Source organism: Halichoerus grypus, chromosome 6 (genome assembly GCF_964656455.1).
Source record: "Halichoerus grypus chromosome 6, mHalGry1.hap1.1, whole genome shotgun sequence".
Classification (NCBI taxonomy): domain Eukaryota; kingdom Metazoa; phylum Chordata; class Mammalia; order Carnivora; family Phocidae; genus Halichoerus; species Halichoerus grypus.
Window position 1 is genome coordinate 146,515,583 of NC_135717.1, and position 25,908 is coordinate 146,541,490.

General features: G+C 34.3%; 1 protein-coding gene and 1 pseudogene across 11 annotated transcripts in view; both read right to left on the minus strand.

Annotated features, from left to right (window-relative positions):
- The window catches only part of MGAT4C (MGAT4 family member C), a 725,092-nt gene that overhangs the window by 332,795 nt on the left and 366,389 nt on the right, over positions 1-25,908 (minus strand). The window lies entirely within an intron of this gene.
- Positions 12,328-12,460, minus strand: LOC118547465 (U4 spliceosomal RNA; annotated as a pseudogene).

A 25,908-nucleotide genomic window follows, 5' to 3' on the forward strand; every position in this document is an offset into this window, starting at 1 on the left:
TGTCTCCTTTGCAGTGTACTCTCCAAACAATAGATAGTACTAATTATCCTTTTAAAATATAAGGTAGGACTTCTAGAATTCACTAAGATAAATACATATCACTCTACCCCTCCCACTGAATAAAATTAAAATCCTAGGCAAAATACATAAACAAGTATCTTCATCCTCTGAAAAAATAAATAATAGCAAGTAGAATAAGATATCCTGAAAATCAAAACTCAAAGAAGAAGGACCTGTACAGGGACGGGTTCTCTGTTTCATTTTTTCTCCCATCTCTGGCCTAGACTATAGAGTAGTCTGAATCCTAAGACTATGTAGCAGTGCAGACAATAAAAGCTCAAAGAAAACCTCTTTTTCCAGTGCAGAAAGCTGGGAAGGAGGCCATTATGGGATGAAGAACACAGGAGGAAATCCTCATGTTTTGGATTTCCTGTTTTTATGCTCTTAGAACTGACCCAAGTCAAGTCCCAGTCATGAAGCTACATTCCTATGGAGGTGACGGTGCACAGTGGCAGCAGTGGTGGTGGCATCAGTGGACTTGCAGGCGCCTAAAACGTTCAGGAAAAAATCCTGTTCTTTTAACAGAGAAACAGGAAAGAGCCCCCTGTCATATGAAAAGTATGGGAGGAATCCCCTTTCTTTTCTCCTTTTTTTTTCTTGTTGTTATTTTGCCCCAAGTTGGATCCAGTTATAGAAACTGCAAAATTAGTGACACTAATACCTTGGCATAATAATCAGAATGCCAAAATTGAGGTACTCAGAGAATATGGGGTGATCATGAAGAGAATTAATCTGGAAAAAGCAATTCATTAAATCTGTACATGAACTCCATGGCTTACTCCACATTTTACATGTATTGAACTGTCCTGAATCAACACATTAAAAGCTTTGAGGACTTCTCATATAAAGTAAGACTTTACTGGTGGCAAATTAGCATCTGGTTGGTTGACATGTTGGATGGACCAGAATACAATGGCTAAGGCTTTATCTACTATAATGATATTGGAACTATAGTGCATAGAAGTTGGGTCATAGAATTCAGCCTGAATCTAACCAAGTTGATTGCAAGCTAAAACAAAAACAACAAAACAAAATTTTCCAGAGGATTTTAATAGGATCCAGAGTTTCCCATCATAAGATTGAAAATATCCAGAATATAATCCTTGATTAACCAACATATGAAAGAACTAGGCATACCTCAACAACTCCCAAGGAAAAAATCCACTTAGAGACAAAGACTTCGGAGACAAGATAACCTGTTTTGTAACTGTCAATAAAAAGCATAAAGCAATTATTATAACTTTTTTTCCATGAAAGAAAAAAGAACAAAAAGAACTCTTGAAATGATTGGAAAAGTACAAGTTCTCAAGTCAGAAATTGAAGTTATAAAGAAGACACAATTGAAAATTCTGTATCTAACAATTATAATATCATAAATAAAAAAATCACTGGAAATGAAATTACTTAGGGGAGAATCAGAGAATTTGAAGGTAGACTAATAAAAATTATCTAATTTAAATAACAGAGAGAATAAAGTTTGAATATATATATATATAAAAACTGGGACTGTGACACAATATCACAAAGTGTCATTGGAGTCCCAGAAAGTGAGGAAAAGATTAATGAAGAAAAAAATGTTTGAAGAAATAAAAGCTGAATACTTTCCAGATTTGGTAAAGAACATTTTATTTACAGATTTAAGAAATTCAGAAAATCCCAAGCAGAATAAACTCAAAGAAAACCACATACAGACATACTTTAATCAAACTGCTGAAAACTGAAGATAAAAATAATAACCCATAGGCAGGCAGAGAAAAATTATATATTACATAAGATGAGAAAACAGATTAATAACATTTTTTAAAGAGTCAAAAGAAAATAATAGATAACACATGTTTCTATATATAGTAAAAATATCCTTTAAGAAGGAAGGCAGAATAAAGACATTCTCAGGTTAGAGAAAACCAGCAGAATATTTTGCTATTAGACTTGTTCTCAGAGAAATGTTAAAGAAAATTCTTTAAACAGAAGGAAAGTGATAACAAAAAAAATCTAGAACTTTGAGGATGATAAAACAGCAATGATAAATAAGTGGGCAAATGAAACATTATATTTTGATGCTAAGTTCTTTAAAATGTGTATGCACTGAAAGAAAAAAAAAAGGCCAGGAGATTTTTAAAGTATGTATATAAAATACATATTAAATGTTACATAAAGGGACCTATATGGTGGCAAGGTATATACTTTGTATTTGAAGTAATAAGACATTAATTCTATGTAGATAGTGAAAAGTTGTGTTTATATATTGTAATTCCTAGGGCAACCTCACTCAAACATATTAAGAAATGTAGTTGAAAGCAGAAAAATAAATTAAAGTGGGTTACTAAAAATATTCATATAATCTAAAAAAAGGACATAAAAGTGACAATAGAAGAACAAAATCAAAGAAAGAAAAAAAGCAGCGATGATAAACAGAAATCTAATAATAAGATGTAGCTAAATCCAACCATACCAATAATTACATTAAATGTAAATGGCTAAACCCACCAATTAAGAAGACTTAATTCTTACTGTCAGATTTTATTAAAATAAAACAAGAACAACAAAACAAGATTCAGCAAGGTACTCTTCAGGAAACACACCTTAAACATAATTATATAAAGAAATTTTAAAAAACATGATAGCAGCAATCAAAAGAAAGCTGGAGTAATCAAAAGAAAGCTAATATCAGATTAAGTAGATTTCAGAATTTTCCACTGGCAAAAACAAATTACATAAAAACAAACAAACAAAAAACAATTCTTCAAGAAGGTATAGCAACACTAAAGTAAATAAACCTAAAATAGATTGCTCTACATTCATGAAGAAAAGAAAAAAAATACTGATAGAACTGAAAGAGAAATAGAAAAGTTTACAATTTTACCTGGAAACTTTAATACTCCCATGAATATAAATAAATAGAACAAATACACAGAAAATAAGCAAGTATATTGAAGACCTGATCAATATAATATCATCTAACTTAAAACCACACTCAACAACTACAGAATACACATCATTCTCAAGTATACATGGAACATTTATCAAGATAGATTATACCTTGGATTAAAACAAAAAAAAGTCCAAACATTAACAAATTTAGAAGAATTGAAAGTATATAAAGTATGTTCTCATCTCATAGAGTTAATCTAGAAAATACATAACAGAAACATGTCTAAAATATTTAGAAATTAAACTACATACTTGGAAATAACCTATAGGTCAAGAAGATGTCTCAAGATAAATTGGTATTTTAAACTACATTAAAAGGAAAATGCAACATATCAAAATTTGTGAGATGCAGTAAAGCAGAATTTAGAGGGACGATTATAAAGTTGGATGCTTATATTAGAGAAGATACATCAAATCAATAATCTAAGTTTCCACATTAAGAAACTAGAAAAAAAAAAAGAAATAAAACTCAACACAAGCAGAAAATAAAATAATAAAGGTAAGTTTCAAGTTTTGATAAAGTTTCAATAAAGAGAAATTTAATAAATTGATAATAAATAAGTTTCAATAAGATAAATGGCTTTAAAACCACTGAAATTAAGAGCAGATAAACAATCTACAAAATCTAATGGAACCACACATGGGTTCTTTAAATGTTTGATATTTTGATAATATTGATTAACCTTTTCCAGAGAGGGAGTGACAGAAAGAGCAAAAATTACCAATATCTGCTAAAAACCAGATCTCTCTATAGAACTCATAGCCATTAAATGTGTATATCTAATTCTGGTATCAAACCTGGCTACAAGCTGCAACTATATCAGCTCAAAAGGTTACTGCTCTAGCCCCAAGTTCCTTCTCTGCTTGTGCCTTCTGGGGATTTCCTTTTCATTACTTCTTTTGCACTCAATTATGCATTTACTATTTAGTTTATGACAGCTTATCCAATATTTTCAAGTGTTTGTGGCAACAGTGGGAAGTCCACATTGAATCAGAGCATCATGTTGCTAGGACAAGAATTACATAGGTTCTGAGACCAAGCTACTCCTCTCTGCTGCAATTAAAAGCTGATTATTTCTGGGGCACCTGGGTGGCTCAGTCGTTAAGCGTCTGCCTTTGGCTCAGGTCATGATCCCAGGGTCCTGGGATCGAGGCCCACATCGGGCTCCCTGCTCAGCCGGGAGCCTGCTTCTCCCTCTCCCACTCCCCCTGCTTGTGTTCCCTCTCTAGCTGTCTCTCTCTCTGTGTCAAATAAATAAATAAAAAATAAATAAAATCTTTAAAAAAAAAAAAAGCTGATTATTTCCATGCTTCTTTATAATTCACCTTACACAAAATAAAGTCAAGTTACATGTCATCCTTTCCAACAATGTTGCAAAATATAAAGTAGAATGTTTTATGCATTTCAGCAGTTCTATCTTCCACAATGTATTGTTTTTGTTTTTGTTTTGCTGGTTTGAAGTATAAATACAAAATGCTGTTAATTTTAATTAACTACTTTTTATCTTCAATAGATTCTTTGTTAGATTCTTTTATGATGTTTAATTAACTTTGTAAACACAGCTTTAGTATTATTTATCTGATCTCAGTTGGACTACATTGCTAATAGATATCATTCTGGATCCTACTTCATAGCTTTTTCTTTCTTTTCTATTTTTTTTTTCTAGTTACCTTGGGGTTCAATTTTTTTTTCTCTTTATTCCTAAAATGCAATTCTTTTTTTTTAGTGTCCCATGATTCATTGTTTGCGTATAACACCCAGTGCTCCATGCAGAACATGCCCTTTTTAATACCCATCACCAGGCTAACCCATCCTCCCACCCCTCTCCCCTCTAGAACCCTCAGTTTGTTTTTCAGAGTCCATCATCTTTCATGGTTCATATATATATATATATATATTTTTAAGTAGGTTCCATGCCCAGGGTGGAGCCTGATGCTGGGCTCAACTCACGACTGCGATCAAGACCTGAGCTGAGATCAAAAGTCAGATGCTTAACTGACTAGGCCACTCAGGAACCCCTTTCCTTTTCTAATTTTTGAATCCTAACTCAATTTTTTTTTTCTGTACTATTCTTTTGTGTTTCCTCATTCTGTTTGAGAAAGCAGAATTGGTGTACATAATGTACAAATAACTGCTTTATAGGAAAGCAATAGAATTGGGGCATCAACAAGAAACTTAATTTCCTGTTCATTCAAAAATGATTATTGAGTGCCAACTTGTAACATTTCCTGAGCTAGGAATGAGCTGCACTTCACAGTCAAAAGTGAGGAGATAATGACATAATGTACTAGATGGTAGAATGAAGACACATTATGGGGAGGAAAGGCAGAATAGCTCACTTAGACAGAGAATGACAGGGAAGTCTTCCACTAGGGGATGATATTGGCACTGAAACTTGACAGATAAAAAGAAATTTTCAACTTGAGGAAGCAACATGTATAAAATAACAAGGAGTGAGTAAACATGATGTGTAAGAAAAATGCAAGCATTTTGGTATAATTGAACCATATGCTGTATGTGAGAACTTGGCTAGTGATGAGTTTCAATGAGCTTCCAGATGTAAGCAGTTACTGGGTCTTGAATGACTTTGTTTCTTTACTAATGGAGTTGAATCTCCTTTGGAAAGTAATAGAGAAGTATAAATGGGTACTAATAAAGGAAATAACCTGACTAGATTTACAGAGTTGAAAGACCACTGTGGAAGCAGCATAGAGTACTGAGGGCAAAATGTCTATGAACGACCTCTTATCACTCAATAAAGTAGCTCTACTGTTCCTCAGTATTTATTTTTGTCTTGTATTGTTTTGGTTTTTATTGTTTTGGCCTATTTAATCTCCAAAATTTCTCTGAGTTAACATGCATGCCTAATTCTCCAGGTACATTTATTTCAATAGTATTGGCAATGCCCTATGACATGCATCATGCTAAGCCTTAGAAATACTAAGATAAACAAGACAGGATCCTGCCTTCTCAAAGTTTACTACTTTATCGGGGGACAGCAGAGTCATTTTCAATAGCACATTGAAATGATTTCACAAAATTATGCAATATATATAGCAACTATATATATATATTACATATATATGTAATATATATATTTATAGTTGATAGTTGACCCTTGAACAACAACCCCCACACAGTTAAAAATCTGTATAATTTTGACTCCTGGAAAACTTAACTACTGATAGCCTACCGTTGACCAGAAGGCTTACTGATAACTAAGAGTTAATTAACACATATTTTGTATGTTACGTGTATTATATGGTGTATTCTTACAATAAAGTAAGCAAGAGAAAATAAAATGTTATTAGGATAATCATAAGGAAAAGAAGATACATTTACAGTACTGCATTGCATTTATCAATAGTGTAAATTTACATTTTTACAAAGCGAATCGTCTGTTAGTACCCACATCAATATTGTCTTCTGTGATACAAAACACTGTAGATGTTATACGTATTATAAACACTAGACATCAAGATGAAAGGATAATATGAAAAAGAAATCCATATTTATTTACAAAATAAAAATTTTCCAATATATTTATTGAAAAAATCTGCATATAAGTGAATCTGTGCAGTTCAAACCCATGTTGTTCAAGGGTGTTCTATATGGATAGATGTTTTTTGTGATTTGTCCTATATAACCGACCAGCTGGACTAGCACATACACAAGCAGGTTAAGAAATGTTGTTTGTGAGACTCATGCAATGTAAATAACCTTGGGAGCCTGGTTATTTAAAATATATTATCTGGTCTCCAGGTCAGAACTGGCCTTCTGTTCTGGATACCAAGAGCTACAAATCTTGCCTCACCTCCCCTCCTGCTCCAGGCTGGGCTGGCTCCCCAGAATGTAATCCAGCAGGGAAGACAGACACATAGCCCAGGCTCCTTGAAAATGTAAAAGCATGATAACATAGAAATGCAGCTGGCTCCAAACTGCATGTAGGTAAACAAATGTTTAATTTTAAACCCTGTTTTTTGCACTATAAACATGGCCCTTATGGAGATGGTCAGCTGGAAGTCCCACCTGACGAGGAGGACACTATGTCCAGGCCTCTCAGTTGGGACTCCAGGCTGGCTGTTTCCATGGGGCTTCCTCAGCTAATGGGGTTGGATGTAACTTTGATGTAACTTTGCCTTATTCTCATTTCTTGCCTACTATTACCTTCATCAATGTGTAGATCCCTTTCTTCTTCTGTTTCTATTAGTTTCTATAATAATGATAAAGTTTTCTTTCCTTTTTGAAACCAAAACAAGGCTGTTGTGAATCTATTGTTCAGAACAAAGGGTCAACTGTATATATAACTAGAGAGACAGAGAGAGAGACAGAAGTTGGGATATTAGACCAGCTGACTTAGGAAATATTTCCTGCAGGAAACAAAATTTACACTGAGACTTGCAAGATTAATAAAATTACAAAAGGCACTTACTCCCCTTCGGCTAGTATTAGTTATTGCTCCAGGTAAAGAGGACTAAATATTCCAAAAGTCTTCTTTTCTTCCTGCCCTTGACTCCCAACATTCCTAGATCTTATTAGTCACTAAGACATGCTGTCTGCAAGTATGCATTGGGAAGGAAAACACTTTAACTCAGACATTTTCCTCAAATCTTGCTCTTCATCTCCTTCCCACTCTTTTAGTCCCTCACCATCTCTCACTTAAACTTTGGTAATTACCTCACTCCAGGACAATCAATCTTCCACACTGCTGCTAGAGGGATCTTTCCAGAAGATAAATTTGCTCTTATGATTCCCTTGCAAAAAAATAAATAAAATAAAATAAAACAAATAAATAGAACAACAAAAGCATTTGGTAGCCTTCTATTGCCTTCAGGGAGAAATCCAAAACTGCACAGGTCATAGAATACCCCTCACAATGTGATGGTGATTCACCTCATTAGCTCTTCCACAGCCTTTCACCTTACTTTCAAATCCTTTCTTTATTTATCTTTTTAATGTGTCTTCATTTGTAAAGCTTCCCTCTCTATCCCAAAGGCAGAAGTAGACAGGACTCTGAATTATAGCACTTTTCTCTTTGTATAAAATTACTTATATGCTGTTTTCACTTCTAGACTGAATATTTAAAGGTGGGGAATGCACTTTATTCATCTTTGAATCCTCAGTACTTGGCATAGTTCTTTTCTTGTCATATTGAAAGTATACGATACATTTTAAAGTGAATTAAATAGAAATAAATTAACCCAGAGTTGAGAACAAGACCTAGAAGTTAAATAATACAATAAATCATGAAAGAAATGTTATTTTTGAAAGCAGAGATGTTAAGAATGTTCCTGTACAATACCTCTGAGCTTAAATATTCAACATTTGCCTTTGGGTCCTTCAAAGTTAATCAAGATTTTTTTTCAGTCCATTAAATGATTTTTAGAAAACAAATTTAACAATATACACTGAGTAGAATAATATTTTATGTATAGTAACCATATTATTAGGCTTTTACAAAGTATCAATTTAATTCAATTCAGGGTACTGAATGTTTGCATAGCTAACCTTTTCTTTATTTGAATTCAGAATATATCAGTTCGTGTGTTTTATTATTTTTAATATGACATCAAGACACTCCAGGGGACATTTTATTATTCCATTTATTCATGCCTAGGGTACATTATGAGCTGCAAACCTAAAGGCTAAGTGCTTTAGCCACCCAAATCATGTATTAGTGGATCAATAAAACAGACCCTGGAGTATCTTAATCCTATAATGTCTCCTACTTCTTATTAAAGGGAAAAAAAGCAATTAATCTTGAACAAAACTAATACTTTAAAATCATATCATTCTACTGTTACATATTTCATACAGGGTACAGATGAGAAACAATGGCAGTTTCTTGTTAGGACATTACTAGAGAAATGATAAATTATGCAGTCTATCTACTGAAAGAATAAGAAATATTTCTGTTCTAAAAGCTTCTATGGATAGACAGCCCAAATCTAAATAAAGTATTATATATTTAGCTCTGGTAATTCCTTATATAGTATCAATCCAAAACAAAAGAATTAGACAATGGAGTGCTGCATTTAATTATATATATCTGATAAGCACTGACTTGCCATGTATTTCTGATAATTTTGCTTTCAGTTACAATAGCTTGCATCAACCACAATTTCTTATGATTGCTTTTCCCTCTGCCTTCTCTTTACTACAGAGTTTTTCTTTTGTCACTAGATTTATAATACCCAACATACCAGTTTGCATATTGTAGATGCTCAACAAATAGGCAGTTTAAGTGGTGGAATAGTTATATTTATAGTTAAACAACCTCAAATTCCATTTTAGAAGTTACTGAATTACAAATGAAATTAAATATACTCATATAAACACTCATATATAATACGGATAGCTAATAATCATAATAAAATTACCATAAAGGTTAAGAGAAGGCAATTATAATAATTGCATATACACACATAAATAGATAGAGATGGAGAGACAGAGATAAAAAAATTGGAGAGAATATAACCCTAAAGTGTTGACACTGATATCAGGGGAAAGGAGGGAAAACTGAATGGGAAGAAATCAGAGAGAGAGACAAACCATGAGAGACTCTGGACTCTGGGAATCAAACTAAGGGTTACAGAAGGGTGTAATGAACACTGAGTGTTGTACGCGACTAATGAATCGTTGAACACTACATCAAAAACTAATGATGTACTATGTGCTGGCTGAATGAACGTTTAATCTGTTTATTTAATCTGTTCTTTGACCTGTGTTTTTGGATTTTTCTACAATGGATGTATAATCCTTTTTGTTAAAAGATACAATAAAAATAATTTTCTGTTTTTAGATATGTATATGTTTAACTCAAGAAACTTCTGCCCCCCAACATTTTAAGTTGCAATGATAATAAATAATGCCAGCAGTTATTCCATGACTCAAATATAAGATTGCTTAGAATGATACATGGCACCTACTAAACATTCAATAAATATTTGCTGAGTGAATGAGGGAATAAAAAAGAACTTTGATTTAAGCATTCTAGGGGCTCCCTATATAAAAATATGGGCTTCATCTGGTTTTATGTATTTATGTATGTATGTATGTATTTATTTTAATTTAAATTCAATTAGCCAACATAGAGTACAACATTAGTTTCAGACGCAGTGTTCAAAGATTCATTAGTTGTGTATAACACCCAGTGCTCACCCAGTGCTCATCACATCACATGCCCTCCTTAATGCCCATCACCCGGTTACTCCATCCACTCACCCACCTCCCCTTCAGCAGCCCTCAGTTTGTTTCCCAGGGTTAAGAGCCTCTCATGGTTTGTCTCCTTCTCTGATTTCTTCCCATTCAGTTTTCCCTCACTTCCCTTATGATCCTCTGCACTACTTCTTATATTTCACATATGAGTGAAACCATATGATAATTGTCTTTCTCTGATTGACTTATTTCACTTAGCATAATATCCTCCAGTTCCATCCATGTCGATGCAAATGGTGGGTATTCTACTTGTGAACAGCAGCTTCAGCTGGTGCCCAGAAGGTCCAGCCTGCCCTTCCTGTTAGCTGCCCTACAGACTTCAGTCTTACTTTGCCAGTCCCATGTAAATAGTAGGTATTCATTCTTTGTGATGGCTGAGTAATATTCCATTGTATATATAAACCACATTTTCTTTTAAAATAGGTGAAAACTAATTAAAAATGTACTTTCAACCATCATGATTTAAAGCTTGTTCAATCCTACAGCAATTTTCAATAGTTTAATCTCTGATAACTATATCTTTTCCCATTCTGCCATTCTCTAATCCAGAACTACATTTTTTTCCAGATTTCGCATAAGGGGTCCTAGTTAAACATACTCCTTTAACATCCCAAGGTAAATTCATAAACAATTGAGGGAGTCATTGCATGGAAAAAATTTGTGGGGACTCACAGTGAGTATTGTGTAGGAGTGGTATAGTACAGTCAAATATTATTCTAACCTTTTACTCAATGACTTCTAAATTTGCTGGTGTCCTAGATATTATTGAATCGGCTAAAGACTAGAAATGGGTAGGCCTAATAAAATTATTTCTTACATGATTCATTTTCTTCCTTTTCTGTGATAACATTGCCTAATGTGCTGTAACACTGGAATATATTAAGTCTGCTCTGCTTAATAGTTTTTGATCTACATCACAATGTACATTCTTCCTGTACAGTAAAAAACACTAAGAAATAGAGCTTCTACAGAGGTTTCACTGATATTGGAAACTACAATTGAAAAGAAATTGAAGAGATTCACCAATTCTTTGGAATGCTTTTATATCTAGCTTCCCTTTCTCTTAGTTAAAAAGATTCACTCTCTTAATAATGCTTAACAGAGAGAATAGACCTCTGTTTTGAGGCATTACTGCCTAGTAATCATTCTATATACATTGGAATACTGCTAGCATGTCAGACACAAAGAGGAAGAAGACTTTTGGAATATTTAGTCCAATATACACTAAAATCAGGTAATAACCATGATGGTTTCATTCAAAGAAAGTAAGTTCCCTGAGGGTATGGATTTTGTGTTTTAATCAGGGCTGTTTCTTCAGTACCTGAAATAGTAAATGGATGTAAAATCATGATGAGACTAAACCTAAAGGTGATACTAGATACTGTGCTAAGCCAATTATATGTAGTATTTTATTTAATCCTCATGAGCACAAAATAAGGTAGATCCTATCATTATTATTTTATGAAGAGGCTTAAAGGAGATCAAATATCTTGCCCAAATTTACAACCATGTATGTGATAGAGCAAGAAATTAAATATAAATTGTGAAAATATTCTGCCTTTGAGAGGATAAGAATTACTTGTTCTCCTTTACCAATTTATACTGAAGCATAACAAAATATCTACATATTCTCATTTCCTTTCTGTATCAACATAAACAAGATGTGAGCCATGTTAACCAGATTAACATACAACTAGGCTTCCTATTTAATGTCCAGTGCTCTGGGTGGGATAGAATCTTAGCCTCTGTAAATTTACAGCTGCTACTTCCTTTTCATATGGCCTCTGCTTGAAGTTTCTCATAACCCGCTCTCCTGCTCTCATGTCAGTATATGCACCTGTCAATGGCTCCACTCAGGAGTCTGTTTTCTTTTAAATGGTTGATTTATAGAGTCAATTTCTACCAATTTCTGATCTGCTTAATTTCTCCTAACCCCCTGAATCTTTTGCCTAGAAATTCCCACACTAGTCTTTCCCATGCCTAGTAAGAAAAAGATATTTTGAAAATTGAGCATTACTACTTAAAATACACAATAGGTGCTCAATAAACATTTGCTGCAACAATGGATCTGGCAGAGTTGCATAATTTTTAATTGGTTACTGGCATGATGACATAAAACAAGAATAAGATGTAATAATAATAATAAACAAAATAATATATGCATTTCAGTTCATTTGGGCCTCTTTCAATTAGCAATAATCGTGCCTCGGATAAACCTCATTGGCTACGATACTGCCACTGCGCAAAGCTAGGGCCTCTTTCATATGAAAATGTTTTCTTGTGAGTAAATCCAATTCCTTCCACCTTTAAATTATAACTTTCAAATCTGTCTACATACTCATCTCTTATTGCAAGCTCTGTTCATGTCACACCACAATTAATGCAATAGACTTCTAACTAGTTTCCTAATTCAACTCCTCCTTTCCAATGGGATAGATTAATTTTATAAAAAGAGAATATTAGCCTGAACTCTTGCTTAACATCTTTCAATGACTCTTCATTTTCTTTAAGGTAAAATCTAATGGCTCATGCACAGCATGTGTGGCCTTTCATGACTGGAGCTTTCACATCTTGCCAGTCGCATCTCATTACTCACCACTAGCCTAGTCCACTCCAGCCATAGGACATTACTGAATTTGCACCACCAACTTTATGGGATTGGGCCTGATCACCTACCTGTTACTCCTGCCTGTAACCGTGTCCTCTCTACTGACACTGGTCTCACTCAGGTCCCTTCATTCATTTGGCTAATTCTTCCACATTGCTGAAAATTAAATCCAGATGGCATCTCCTCACGGTATCATTTCCTGTCTTCCAGTTGTGGCCTAGATGTGCATCTATGTGTTCCCTCTTAATCTGGTACTAACAACACCATCACTCTTATCCATCAATACTCATTTTGGAGAATCAACTATGCACAAGGTGCTGTGTTAACTCTAGGGAGTGCAGGGGATGCAGTGGCAAACAAAACAGTGGCTAGCTAGAAGGAGTATTTCATTTGCCTACTTCTTTCAACTATGCAGGATTCCTGAAGAAATGGGACCTGACTTTCATCCTCATGCTCCTAATTACTGGCACATAATAGATAGCACTCACTGAGGAATGAGCTTCCCTGACCCTGTGTAGGAAGTCTCTGTTCATACTCAGGACTTCACCACCCCAGCAAAACATTTGATTTTGAAAGATTACCTCATGTACACATTGTAAAACAGAATTGTATGCATAGTTTTTTTTGTCTCCTTTGCAATTACATTGATTTTGCTTATTTCTAAGTTTGTTCCATGTGGTGAACAAAGGCAAAAAATGGTAAGAAATTGCTTAAACTCAATTCATGTAGTATTTTGGACGATTACTTTCAGTGGGAAAAGGATCAGGAGAGAACAGAGTTGATAATGATTAAAAGATCTCAGTGAACCCGAGTAAAATTTACTAAAAATTGAATGACATCATTATATATACAATCCAAGAAATTGTCTCTTTTCCTATTTGACCTTTTAACTACACAGCACAAATGTAGTCATACAATGTTCAATTTAGCTATTGTGCTTGCATAGCTAACTAATAAAACATATCACTTTAAATAACTTTCCTCTGAGAAGTCTAAGCTACCAGATGAGTAAAATTTTAAGCAAGTTGCATGGATATAATTTGTCATTTTTATTCCTCATTTTATATAAATTGGCTTAAATATTGACACAATTTTATGAATATTATATATCTAGTGTCAATATTTCAGGCACTGTAATGAGTTTCTCTCTCTTCTAACAGACTGCAAATACAAAATGTAAATAGTTGTCTGAAATAATCCTTTTAAGTCTTGGTGAATTTCCAAATGATCTTGTGTTTATAGCTATAAAAATTTTACTGCCTACTTACTTTCTAGTGCTAATCACCCCAGAGATAATGATTATGCACCTTCTGACTTCAAGATTCACACAAGTTAATGTTCAGGGCATCCCCCTTTTCCTTACTATTACTGCAAATCATATGTGTATCCAGATGGATACACACACACTCACATATGTGTAATATCTATACTAGTATTATCCATTTAGAATTAAATATATAATATTTATAAACACATTATGTTGACTTTTTAGTTCAAGCAATTGTGGAAATATCTATGTTTATGTTATTTATTTACTTATTTATTTATATTATGCATTTACAATTATTTGTTTATAAATAAATCCATGAGCTACACATAAAGAGGAAGGAAGCATAGTAAAAATCTATTTAACGAATGTTCAATGACATTATTTGTAAATGTTGTCAATTGGTTATTTTATCTAGAATGTGCAATAAAATGGGAAAATATTAAGTTAATGGATTCAATAACAAGCCCATTATTACTGGAGCTGTAGCATGACTTCTGCAGCCCTAAAGATTATAGCTGAGCAACAGAAGGGGAAAAAAGTAGATCATCCATTACATTGAGCAGTTAATGATATTTTATTGCATTATTTATCAAATACTGTGGATGTTATTTGTAGCTGCAAGCTTGACCTTAGCTAATCATAATTTGATGAATGTGTATATCGTAAAGGCACTATGACAAAATGCCCTATTGTTTTATGAAGGAGGAACATGAACTAGTATTATGAAATTCAGTAAGAGTGTAGTTTCAAGATATTAATGCTCAGACACTTATGTGCAAGACAGAATAGATGCTTATAATTCAGACACGGCTGCTGAAATTTCTTTCTCCTTCAGTAATATAAATATTCAAGCCATCTATCTTGAATGATTCCTGCAAAGCATTTTTATAAATGCACCAGGAAGACTGTAATGATAATATGTTATTAAAATACTAGAGTTCTCATTCAATCAGGAAGAAAAAAATCAGAAGCTTTTCACAAAGCTTTATGAGTTTGTATTTAATTAGATTTGAATATATATTTTGGAAAGAAAATATAAATGTGATAAAGAAACCAATACCTACTGTATAATTTTTAATTTTATCATCCTCCTAGGAAAAGAAATGAACTATGATTTCTAAGATGAGAACAATTACTTCATTTTGTATATATTTTTGTAAAGATTTGGAATGAGAAGCTAGCTCGTTAGGACTCTTTCTTTTCATATGAAAAGTAATATTGGTGGCAATGAAACAATATTTTAAAGCAAGAATATAATTTTTAAAGCAGCTCTGAGATATCAAATCATAAAAGTTACTTTACACATGGGCTACCTAGATTTATCAGAGAAGGAGATACTAGAAATTAAATAAGAACTACCTCCCAATTAAGAGATCTTTCCATTGAACCACGCTGCCTGTCAATGCAACTTGATGATTGATAAACTCCTTGGCTTCATTCCTAAATACAGATTCATTTTCTCCTTGCAGTATATGGAAAGTACTCATTAGTTATATGTGAACCTCATTGAAACTACTGAGTCTAAGTATCAAATTATTATGTTTTACAACTTGTTATGTCTAATACTGAGGAGTTATTTTCTCCTACAACACAGCTGTCAAAATTATATATCATCTCCAAATGAATGTTTTATGTGATAAGTTGAGTTATTGTTTAACAAATGTTCAGTTTTTCTCTTCTATCTCCTGAGGTACAGTGTATTTCCCCAAAATGATGACTTTGGGTGTGGCCATGTGAATTGCTTTGGCCACAAGAAAAATGTGAGAGCATAAAAGTCTTAAATGTGCTTGTACAATTTGATTTGGCTTATGTCTTCCCATGATCTTCTGTGAGAGAGCATGAACTCCATTAATAGCTTTATTCAGCCTGGCTCCAGATTGAGACTCCTGAAGCTGACTTGGACACAATTGAGATCTCAAAACCGTGCTTAGTTGAGCCACAGCCTAAAGTGGAATCACTACAGTGATTCCAGCAGAATCCAGCAGTACCACTCAAGGATTTGTGAGTTTTATGGTTAGCTAGAATTTGAAAGGTTTTTTTTTTTAATGCAGTATTACTGTAAAGCTCACAAATACACATATGACTTTATGGAATATTATTATTAAAAACTATTATATTTTTGAAGTTAAATTTATTTTTAACAGATTAAATTCATATGTCTGAGGTCTGCTATTTCATATTTTATTATTGGGTAGTGAGTCAGTAATTGTACTCTAATCTGGGCAAATATTTATGGGAAATAAAAAACAATAGCAGAAATATTTCATATTATTATATATAAAATTCATTTAACACTTCTAAATAAGATAATAATATATGTTTATCAAGTCTGCAAAGGATTATGCATTTGAGGGCATGCTTAAAATTACATGTATACAGAAATAGAAAACATTTTGGGTTCCAGTTTCTAACACAAAATTTGAATCACTGCCTAATAAAGATGTCCAAAATGAATTTGGGACCAATATTCACAACCTTTTCTTTATAAGTGTTTTTTTTTTTAATTGATAAACAGATAAATGAACTCAGTTCTGCACCTTTAAAATCTTATAAGTAACAAAAAATAGTTTTAGGACAAGGAATTAGAACATCATATGAGAAACTGAGGCTCAAGGAGACTAACATCAGACCCAGAGACACAGAACTTTCATATGATATAACCAAGACTTGATCCCAGCTCTTCAGATTCTATGACCCCCGTACTCTCCATGTATTAACCACACGAAACTATTTTTTTTTCCTTTTATAAATAAACATCCTATTTTCCAGAAAGGATTTTTTTTTTTTTAAAGACTTTATTTAGGGCGCCTGGGTGGCTCAGTTGGTTAAGTAACTGCCTTCGGCTCAGGTCATGATCCTGGAGTCCCGGGATCGAGTCCCGCATCGGGCTCCCTGCTCGGCAGGGAGTCTGCTTCTCCCTCTGACCCTCCTCCCTCTCATGCTCTCTGTCTCTCATTCTCTCTCTCTCAAATAAATAAATAAAATCTTTAAAAAAATAAAAAAAAATAAAAAATAAATAAAAGACTTTATTTATTTATTTGATAGAGGGAGAGACAGCACAAGCAGGGGGAGCGGCAGGCAGAGGGAGAGGGAGAAACAGACTCCCCACTGAGCAGGGAGCACAATGCAGGGCTCAATCAAAGGACCCTGGGATCATGACCTGAGCCAAAGCCAGACGCTTAACCAACTGAAACACCTAGGCATCCCATCCAGAAAGGATTTAAAAAGTTACAGAATGTGGAGATACTGAATGACTTAATTTTTTTCTTCTTTCTCATTTTATGGGCTAGGTATTCAAAATTTGATTTTTGCTACAAAAATCTCTTTCAATTGTGTGACTGTCAGCAAGGGTAGTCCTCAGTTTTCAGGTTTATCTAAGAGCTTTTCTGGATACTACGAAGGACAGCTGAAGAGGGTGAAATAGCTACATCCTGAAAATATCTCAGTCTGGAGAAAGAAATTCTAACATGTGTGAAACCACCAGTAAACTTTGATTTTTAGAGTAAAACACTGCTGCTTATCTTATTAGTACTGAGCATGGAACTCAGGACAACAATTGTGCCAAGGGTTTCTTGCTGCTTTAACAGGATAATCAGAATGTGAAAAAAGTAGTGAATGCACAGAGCAATAATGGGCAATATATAAATATGCTAGTCTTTTTCAAGAGAAAGAAATATCATTGATTTCTGGATGAGAAGAAGTTATGTGTATGGCTGATAAGGTCCAATGGTAATATTTATTAAGCAAGTTCATAGCTTATTTTATTCAATCAAAAATTGGCATCTGTCCAAGGAGATGAAAGACCTGTACTCTGAAAACTATAAAACACTGATGACAGAAATTGAAGATGACACAAACAAATAAAAAGATATTCCATGCTCATGGATTGGAAAAGCAAATACTGTTAAAATATCCACACTACTGGAAGCAATCTACAGATTCAATGTAACCCCTACCAAAATACCAACAGCAGTTTTCACAGAACTAGAACAAATAATCTTAAAATCTGTGTAGAACCACAAAAGACCCCAAATAGCCAAAGCAATCTTGAAAAACAAAAACAAAACTGGAGGTATCATAATCCCGGATTTCAAGATATACTATATAGCTGTAGTAATCAAAACAGTAATGGTACTGGCACAAAAATAGACACATAGATGAATAGAGGAGAATAGAGCCCAGAAATAAACTCACAATTATATGGTCAATTAATCATCAACAAAGAAGGCAAGACTATGCAATTGGAAAAAGACTGTCTCTTCAACAAATTGTTTTGGGAAAACTGGATAGTTCCATGCAAAAGAATGAAACTGGACCACTTCTTACATTGAACACAAAAATAAACTCAAAATGGATTGAGGACCTAAATGTGAGACTTGAAATCGTAAAAATCCTAGAAGAGAGCACAGACATTAACTTCTCTGACAATGGCTATAGCAACATTTTTCTAGATATATCTCTAAGGCAAGGGAAACAAAAGCAAAAATAAATAATTGGGACTACAGCAAAATAAAAAGCTCTGTACAGCAAAGGAAATAATCAATAAAATTAAGACAACCTACTGAATGGGAGAAGATATTTGCAAATGACATATCCAATAATGGGTTAGTATCCAAAATATATAAAGAACTTATACAACTCAATGCCAAAAAAGCAAAATAATACAATTAAAAGTGTGCAGAAGTCATGGACATTTCTCCAAAGAAGACAGATGGCCAACTGATACATGAAAAGATGCTCAACATCACTTAACATCAGAAAGATGCAAATCAAAACCACAGTGAGCTACCACCTCAGACCTTGATTCAATATGGCTAAAATCAAAAACATAAGAAACAAGTGCTGGCAAGGATGTGGAAAAAGGAACCCTCGTGCACTATTGGTGGGAATACAAACTGGTACAGCCATTGTGGAGAACAGCAGGGAGCTTCCTCAAAAAAATTAAAAATAGAATTACCATATGATTCAGTAATTCCACTACTGGGTATTTACCCATAAAATACAAAAACACTAATTTCAAAAGACATATGTATCCCTATGTTTATTGCAGCATTATTTACAATAGCCAAATTATGGAAGCAGCCCAAGTGTCCATCAATTGATGAGTGGATAAAGAAGATGTGGTATATATACAATGGAATATTTCTCAGCCACAAAAAAGAATGAAACCTTGCCATTTGCAACAATATGAATGGACTTAGAGAGTATAATACTAAGTGAAATAGGTCAGTCGGAGAAAGACAAATATCATATGATTTCACCCATATGTGGGATTTAAGAAACAAAACAAATGAAGAAAGAAAAAAAAAGAGACAAACCAAAAAACAGACTCTTAACTATGGAGAACAGGTGGTTACCAAACGGGTGGTCAAGGAAGGTGAAATAGGTGATGGGGATTAAGAATACACTTATCATAGTGAGCACTGAGTAATGTACAGAATTGTTGAATCAATATATTGTACACCTAAAACTAACATAACATTGTATATTAACTATACTTGAATTAAAATAAAAGTTATTGTCTATAAAGCTGTGGATCAAAGCTGATTTGGACTCTGACTTCTGCTACATAATGGCAGTGTGTAATGAATAAATTATTTGCCCTCTTTATATCCTGATTTTCTTACCAATAAAATTCAGGTAGTAATACCCTGCCTTATAAGATTGTGATAATGATTAAATAATATGTACCTAAATGATAAGCTTATTTTTATGACTATTGGGAAATTTTTAACCATGTGACAGGCATCGAGATCCAGTAATGAGGTGATTTCAGTAAGTGGTAAGTACCCTAAAAGTCTTAGAGGCACAAAGTGCAATAAAAAATCACAAAGAAGAATATTTAATCAATACAAGGTAGTGAGGAAAGTCTTTTAGAGCAAGTGATACTTTACCTGAGTTTTGAAGGGTGCATAGGAGTTCGACTTGCAAAACAGTGGATGTTGGGATACCAAATTGTTCACAGTAATATTAAGTAATGTTCAGTAAACGTCTGATTGATAAATATGTGAGTAAAGGATTGAATGAAGTTTTGCCTGCTGACAAAATTTCTTTTTCCTATGATAATTGTTGGAAGAAAATTATCATTGTTGGGAAAACATTTTGTATAACATAAATAGTCATATTATCAACAATCCAAATATTACCAGAATTTGATACATAGATCATTTAAATTTTTAAAACAGTTTTACTGCTATTGTGTAGTATTTTAATATATACACACAAACACATAAATTTAACAAAGCTTAGAAGGTCAGTTTTTCCAGGCAAAACATTGCTATCTTTCCAGCTTTTTGAAAGTTAGTTTAAAAAAAACCTCTTACTTAACTTTGTTTTTCTTATAATTAGAATTTTGTGGTAGGTGTATTCTAAATTTGTTTGGTACAAATGGATAAATAAATATTTACTCTTCAGACTGGTTTGCCAAGTGTCCTTTTGTGGAAAACTACAGAATCTCATAGATAAATTCTAAATTATTAAATACATCACCTCTCAAACACCGTATATCCTATCCACAATGCCTGCAGTTAAAAATAAACAAAAACAAAACAAAACAACAACAAACACTTGTGGTTCTTTAGGATTAAAAGCAATGTAAGAGATCATGCGGTCCAAACCATCATTTCAGAGTTGAGAAAACTGAAGTTTAGAGAGATGAAGCGATTTCCTCAATAAAATACAATTAGCAACAGAAGTCAGGCCTACAGCACTTTCTTTTTCTATGTTATCTATAAAAGTGGAAATACATAAGTTAACATGATATAGTCAAATCCCTAACTTATTTCCTTCCAGAAGTGGGGCAGAAACTGTTGGTCAACTACCCAAGGCCAATCTTCCTTTTTCCTATGCTAAACAAAACCTGAATATATTCTCTTGGCAACATATGCGGCCTGTGAGGATGAATCGTGGATGTTCTAATTACTGGTTCTCAACAGATGGCACTGCTATTCCTCCAGGAAGTATGAAGAATGATGTTGTCTGTCATGATGATTAGCTACAGGCTTTTAGGGCTTAGGGATCATGGGACAGTCCTACACTACAAAGATTTGCCTCATCCAAAATGCCAGTGTTGCCAACTGGAACCCTGGCTTAACTAATCATGGTGGTCTTGTCTCACGTGCCAGGAATGAGTGTACGGATGGGTATGTTATCCAGTTCAGGCCACATAAAACATAAAATGAAGTCTGTTGTAGTGATTTTCCTCCCTGATATAAAGAGGTTGTCGGGTGAAGAGAGCTCATCTTTCCTCCGGTACTCCTCCTCATCATTTTGTACATTCTCCTTACAGATTATAGTAGTTGGAGTTGAGCAGCAACCATATGATGATCAGGTCACCAACATGATTAAAAAAAAAAAAAGTAACAAAATGATAGAGAAGAAAGGAAAGCCATTGAATCAACTCTGGGAATGCACACCTTCATATTTCTCAGTTAACAAAAAATACGTAGCTACTAAGATTAAATACTATCCATCAGAGTCTCTGTCATTTGTTCTTCAAGGCATGATGATACAGTATCTTGGGTAAATTTGGTAGTTGGAAATAAAATATGTGAATATTGTTTAGCTATTGTTAAGTCATTCTAAAGTTAATGCTAATTTCAAGGAAGCTGTATTCACTATTGATATTAGGCCACAGAATGTTTTCATAACTCTTAAATATCACTAGGAATCTGATTGTATTATTTGTGTTTTGAGGAATATTATATGTGAAGAGAAGAAATTAGCAGATCACTAATTAAAGTATATTGTGGGAGTGAATTCATGAGTCCCCCTCCTTACTTTTATCAATGTTCTCTTGCCAAGAAAAAATATGTCTAACAGCTTTTAAAAAAAGGAAAAATATAATCTTTGAATGGTAAATAGGACATTAAATAATCTAGCAAAATAAAATAATGTAAGATTAGAAAAAAATGGAACATAATAAATGGCTTCTAGAAAACAGACAATTCAACTAATTGAGATAACAAAGATTTATAATTTGAGTTATAACCAGTTTCTTTCCCATATATTGAAAAATTTTACTAAATTTTAGAGCTAGGAAAAAAGAGACCCTCCTTTGTATTACACAGACTTTTTGCCTTATTTTTAACAATTTTTTCTTCCTATAATAGTGTTTATGGTTTATTTATCTTTCCGATTTATTTAAGCATTCATAAATGTTGAGGGATGTCCTTGAGAGGATGTGACCCCCCACTTGACCTATGAGCTATACCCCGGGCAATCAGAGGCTCCTTACCCTCTGCTCCCTGTCTTTAGAATATATGTTCCCTTGGGGCGCCTGGGTGGCTCAGTTGGTTAAGCGACTGCCTTCGGCTCAGGTCATGATCCTGGAGTCCCGGGATCGAGTCCCACATCGGGCTCCCTGCTCAGCAGGGGGTCTGCTTCTCCCTCTGCCCTCTTCCCTCTCGTGCTCTCTGTCTCTCATTCTCTCTCTCTCAAATAAATAAATAAAATCTTTAAAAAAAAAAAAAAAAAAGAATATATGTTCCCACTTGTCTCACCCACTTTCAGAAACTGCCCCAAAGACATAGCCTTGAGATAATGATGTGGTGTTGAGAACATCTGAAGGGTATACATGAATGAACCCAGTTAAGACCGCTATATAAATTTTCAAGATTTAGCAGGTGGGTGCAGAAATCTATTCATCTTGTAGCCACCCAAAATAAGCCTCATATTTAAGTCCCCTGGCTTGTTAAACCTGCTATATAGCAATCTGGAGTGGTTATCTCTTTCTCCATCTCTCCCTGCCCTGTGTATACAAGGGCCAGTGTACCAACCAACAATTGGTTAGCCAACCAGGGACCAAAGAATTAGGACATTAGGAAAGAGGCACCCTTGGAAGAAACCCCAAGTTGGCCATATAATTCTATGTAGGGAGGGGTTCTCAGGATAAGCCTTGGAATTTTGCTAGCCTTGGGAAAGACGCACCCCCAGGGGAAATCTTGAGTCTCCATCAACCTCTGTGTGGGGAGGAGTGGCCTGTATGTCTGATGCCTGTGGATCATCACTTGCGTATGGGGATGCCTTGAAAACACTGGCTGCTTTAATATGCTTGTTTTAGGAACCAAGCATAACACACTGCAGCAAAGAAGGAGAATGAGCAGGTACTGCAGTGGGCTGTCCTCTACTGTGGGCAGTTCAGCTGGTCACTGATGCCCAGCTAGAGGCTGGAGCTCAAGTTAAAAAGTTGGAAGAAGAGCTGAGATTGGAAAAGGGCATGCATTTGTTCACTACTTTGCTAGATTCAGGGCTAGCCGACCAGTTGGGAGAGTTAGATAATAAATTGGAGACTTTAGTATGCCATTTCGCAAAGCTAGGAGGACACAGCCACCTCAGATTAAGTTTATGGTTTATTTTTATTTATACTTATATACCACTTTTTATTTATACTTATTCATACTTATACCACTTATGACAAAGCCTAATTAGGATGCTAGGAGATAAAATCCCTGAAAAGGTAAAGAGAATGAAAGGAGGATGTTATGATTCACAATGAAATGGATGAAATGCCCCACACTGTCTAACCCCCAATACAAAGGAAAATTTTAAATAGCAGTTACCTTAGACTTCTGATAATAAAAAATATACCCCCAAACTCCTAGGAGACGTCTTGTATTCTTTCCCTTGAAGTTGCAAATCTTATCATGTCTTTGGAGCATAAACACCCCAGGAGATATTAAAGACACTATCTACAGAGACTAAAGGAAAAGAGGAGAAGGCAGGCTTTTTAAAATATAGAGTGCTATGGAAGCTCCCTTGCACCACAAAGCTTTAGTCTTGCGAGTGGTATCGAATTCATGGCTAAAGTTTTGGAATAAAAGCTATGGGGTCTCTGTTTACGTTTGTCTGTATGTTTATATATGTTATTGGATACATGTTATGTATATGTGATATTTTTCTACCTCTGGAAGGTATTGCTGAAATTATTTTGCAGACAGCTCTATTTAACTGGCCTAAACAAATAAGCTTTAATATCAAAGTGTGCTTATATAACACTGAAACTTATTCTTCTTTCATCTGCTAAAAGGACAAATTTTTCTTCACTATTGGTCTGTTCTTGATGGGATTATGAAGGTCTTTCTTTATCTTTTATATAATCTGCCTGCAAAAAAAAGATTTTGTATTTTATCAAAATAATTTCCTGTTCTTCATGTTGTTTTTATCAGGTCTTTTATTATGTAAGGAAACTTGGTCTTCTCTATTAAAAGAGCTAAGTATTTTACAACTATGTAACTTTCTGTATTTGCCTTTGAAGTCTTTAATTGTCACTTTGGTTAAATGGATAACTAAACATTGTCTCATATTGACTTATGATCCTATTTAATCCAGGGTTTAAACTTTTTGATATTTTTGACAAACTTCCAAAATATCAAAGTCTAATGAAGTCTTGTTGCCTTTGAACTAACTTTGAGATTTTCCAGAGGGGTCCTGGAACATATTTTCTCTCATGAAAAAAAAATGTTGGGGCGCCTGGGTGGCTCAGTAGGTTAAGCGTTCGACTCTTGATTTTGGCTCAGGTCATGATCTCAGGGTCATGAGATGGAGCCCCACATTGGGCTTTGTGCTCAGTGGGAAGTCTGCTTGAGATTCTCTCTCTCCCTCTCCCTCTGCGTCTCCACCCCCTTGCATGCTCTCTTTCTTTCTCAAATAAATAAATAAATCTTAAAGAAAAAGAAGGAAGAAAAGATGTTGAACTAATTAGGCTTATTTGGAATGTTAAGTTGCATGGGAAACATTGTCAAGTAAGCAAAGATACTAAACTTTCTTTAGGGTATATTTACACAAAATTCCTAAAAATACAGTATTATCAGTCATAGTCTTAAAATGTATGTCATGAAAATAACCAAGTTCCCTTGTCAATTATGTTATAATGAACTCTCTTCAAATCTTGAACTATGGTCATTTTTAAATCTTTTGTCATGTATAGATAGTCATTGTTTTATTCTGATGGTTTTTCAAAAGTGTCCCTATGAAAGTGCTTCATCTTTGTGGAGATTCATAAAAAAGACGGGCAAGTATAGGTTTCTGATAACTAAGATCAATTTGCCGCCATGTGGGAGGAATAACAATGAGCCTTTCAAGTGCTTCCCCAAGGTTACCTGCACAGTCCCACCATATGTCGTGGGATGGTAATCTGAAACCTGTTCCTGTTTTTCCCATCAGTAAAATGGGCCTATAATATTGATGATATAATGTTAACATGTAAAAGCTTGCCTCTGATGTAGGACACTCTGCAGACTTTGTAGGATCATCTGCAAGGGAGAGGAGAGGGACAACACCCATAGAAAATTCAAGGCCCAGGCACTACTGTAGAGTTTGGGGAATCATTTTGTCAGGTAGGACATGCATTGTCTCAGAAGCTATGATTATTAATAGGCAAGCCTTATCAACCCCTTAAAATGTGAAATAAATCTAAATTTTTATAGGGATTTTGATGTTTTTGAGGATTTTTATTCCCCATCTAGCGGAGTCTCTTCATCCTTTATAGCATTTGGTAAAGATAAAGCACTATGAAATTGGGGATCAAAACAGTAAGCTATCTTTGGGAAAACAAAAATACTACTGAAGCAAATTAAAGCTCTGGGCATCTTCTAAGCATCTGAGTTATATGTGTCTGGAAGATTTGGGTCAGGCACTGTAGCAGAGACAACAAAAGGAGAGAGTACCCCTAGTATGGTCCCAGCCAAGCAAGGGAGAGAGAAACCTGATCTACCACCTTAGTACACAGTGCTCCTCCAAGGAGAGCCTCTCATGCAGCAGCAAGTGCAGCTGTGGGATAAACTCAGAGCAGTTTGGCTGATGATCACTCCTGAGTCCTGA